The 3,306-nt window shown below is 46.7% G+C and overlaps 1 non-coding gene across 1 annotated transcript; it reads left to right on the top strand.

Moving 5' to 3' along the window:
* The first annotated feature begins 1,532 nt into the window (after nt 1–1,532).
* TRNAW-CCA (transfer RNA tryptophan (anticodon CCA)) lies at nt 1,533–1,604 on the top strand. The gene has a single exon. It is a non-coding gene; the product is annotated as a tRNA-Trp (tRNA).
* Nucleotides 1,605–3,306: the final 1,702 nt, after the last annotated feature.

Raw genomic sequence — 3,306 nt, 5'->3', positions numbered from 1 at the left:
GCGATGTCATCCTATCCATCACCCCACTGAGCCGAAAGCAAGCACTTGCTAACTGGGAAATAATTCATAAATGAATAACTGCATATGTCCATCAGTAAATCCTAGGCTAACTCAAAAGGTGGGCTGCTAGGGCAGGAGTGAAAGGGAAGGAAAGCCCTCACAGGCATTTGGGATTCCAACCAACACTCTTCAGAGCTAAGGAAGATCTCTGTGAAGCTCAAAACCTTCTCCCACCCACCAGTCGATGATGGCCCAATGAAAGAGACGTTGCCTCTCTCCACATTTACAGTCAGACAGCTTCCCAGGCAGGCTGTTCGCTCAGTTGCATTAGCACAAACGAAGAAACATATTGCAGATGTAAAAAGCCCTGAGAGCTTTAACTGCTGAAATGAAAGCACCTGAGCGTTCAGGGATCTTGACAGCAGTTCCTGGGTCACCAGAATGTGATCTGAGAGGCTGCGACTTTCCATTAAGAAGCAGCAAATGGTGCATTTAGCTTAAGACAGAAGCAGGAGAGCTTTTCCCTGGTCTCAAACCAGGAACCTTTGGCATGCAAGGTAAAAGTGATAGTCACAGCAGTACAACCACAGGGCAGCTGCTGTGGGCTCAGAGATGCACTCTGCTGGAGGGGAACACATGCTGTTGTTTTGGTCTATTCCACCCTCTCCTACCCCTAGATCCCCTTATGATTCCACTAACCCACCAGCCTCCCCTGCCAAACAAAGCTGGCAGTGTTAAGACCCAGCATTAACAGAAGCACCTCGTTATGTGCCCAGCCTGCACTGACAAGCAGCAGGAGTCGGGAATGAAGTTGGTGTGAGGAGCTGAAATTGTGTGAGGGAGGGACACTCACTCCTTGGCCTCCTTCAGGTGATGGCTGAAGGGTCCTGTGTAGAGCATTGGTGGCTCAGGGGTAGAAATCTCGCCCACCCAGCATCAGGCCAGCTCTGGTTCCTGGCCAGCACACTGGGCACTCCCAGCTCAGTGTTGATGCCTCCAGTTGTCTCCAAGCTGTGGTGGTCTGGAGAAGCGTTTGTATTCTCCTCTTTGCTTCTCCAGCTCTTCTCTCTCTGGACTGTGGCTTAGGCTTTGGGCAAAAAAAAGCTGTACTTCCCTGGCAGGCGGCCGGGGCAAATATTGTCATGCAGGGGCTGGTAGCTGTGGTGTCTGGCTGCTTCTTCCTCCCTTTGTCTGTGGAGTTCAGAATAGCCAGGGAGGCTTCAGGTGGATAAAAGTTTGTTGCAGTGTTAAGCTCCAGCCCACCCTGTTGTTCAGTGCGTAATATGGCATTTGCCAGCAGGGCCAGGAATCCTCTGGCCATGGGCACCCAGCGTCCATGGCAAAGACCAGCTTTGGAATGAAGAGGGCACAAAGGGCTGCCTCCCGTGGCTCTTGGGGCTGTGTCCCTCTTTGTATGCGCCATTGTATATGGTGATGGGGGAACAGGCTGTGCTTGATTCCAGTTACAAAAGCAAAGCGGGGAGGGAGAATAAGTTGCAGTAGTTTGCTCCAAGAAAGGCATGTTAATCAGTGACCTTGTGGCGCAATGGTAGCGCGTCTGACTCCAGATCAGAAGGTTGTGTGTTCAAATCACATCAGGGTCAGGTGTTTCCCTCTTTGATTTTTTTTTTTTAAATGTCTCCCCGCCCAATCTCTGGAGGTTTGCGATGCTTTCTTGCAGCCTGGGGGGGTGTAGTAGGAGCAGAAAGCTTGTGGTGAAGGAACAGCTTTAGTATCTCTCTCCACTAATTAAAGCTGCAATATTTGTATGTTTGACTTTCCTCCCCCAAAAGTTCTTCAGGAATTACCAAAATCCGTCTCCCTATTTTTGCATTTTAAGAGTAACTTTAATCTCCCCTTCATGTCTCTAAAGCATTGCCTATTTTAAATAAACATTCTTCACCCGTGTCATCTCCCACACTGACACCATGTCCTATTATTTAAACATTTTATTAAAACCAGTGTCTAAAAAATTATATAATACATGGGTTGGGAAAAGTGTTTCTGTACATCTGGGTATAGTGCTTAGATTATCCAAAGTTTGTTTTTAAAGTCATAGGATACATAGAGTACATAATCAGCAATAACCCAAATTTCGGTGAATAGATTTAACAATACAGTTTAGATATTAGAATCCGAATACTCGGGGTACATCACTCATGAAAAGTTATATAGAGATTTGATTGTGGAAAGCAAAATATATCAATGAGTGGAGATTGTCCCTCAGTACTTGAGCATTAGGTTGGTTGTCCATTTAGAAAATACCATCCATGAGGAAAGTATTTGTTACTTTTCTGATCGCACTTCTCACTGGCACTCCAGCTCATCCCTCCTGGTACTGCCGATGTCAAGTGATGTGTTCTATGTAGATGTCCCTCGACCACCTGATGGCATCCGACATCATGAGTTTCTGCATCAGCTGAGCGTAGCTTTGACTGATTCCACATTCTCTCAGCACTTGCTCGTTACTAGGGTCCCATACGCCTAAAGCTCCAACGATCAGTATGTGTGTCTGGACCTGGTAACCACCCTTAGCTCTCAAGGTTTCGGCCAGAAGGGCATGTTTCCCTACCTTTTGAGCTTGGGCATTGTGAAAGGCTGGGATCCTGTTCTCGAATGGCACTGTGACGTCCACCATGATTATCTTCTTCTGGTCCTCATTGGTGATGATGATGTCCGGTCGCAGTTGGTTGTAGGTTCCAGGGATGGTAGAGTTTACGGCAACCTTCCCCACGGGTGTCGGGGATGGCTCTGGCCAGGCAACCTTGGATGGCAGTGTGTTGCAGCTGCCAACCTCTTGAATGGGGCTTATAGCTACCCAGGACGTGGGGTAGCATCCTGTTTTTACACAGCATGGGCCTCTGATTGGGAAGACTTTTAGCTGGAAAAATAAAGAGGGTCTTGTTAGGGCAAGTATGCTTCCTCACTGTTCCCAAAACTCCCAGATTCCTACTTTTTTTTTTTTTTTGGGGGGGGGGGGGGGGCATTCACATTTATTTCTTCAGGCTTTTTCTGTTCTTTTGCCTGCTAAGTTACAGCTTATCTAAGATCAGGAAAAAAACAAAAACAAAAAACCCTACCTTATCTTGGGCTTTGATGATGCTCGGGAATCTTTAACTTCTTTGATGCCTCTTAGGGGAGTGTAGAGTTGAGCTACAGAGCAAAATACCCTAATTCCTTGTGAGCAGCATTTCAGGTGAGGCCTCATGTTGAATTATTTGGTTTGCTAACTAAAACTAAGTGAATGTTTGCAAAAAGAAAAGGAGTACTTGTGGCACCTTAGAGACTAACCAATTTATTTGAGCA

This window comes from Caretta caretta, chromosome 13 (assembly GCF_965140235.1).
Source record: "Caretta caretta isolate rCarCar2 chromosome 13, rCarCar1.hap1, whole genome shotgun sequence".
NCBI lineage: Eukaryota > Metazoa > Chordata > Testudines > Cheloniidae > Caretta > Caretta caretta.
Note: the sequence above shows the minus strand (reverse complement) of the source record. Positions and strands in the feature narration are given on the sequence as shown.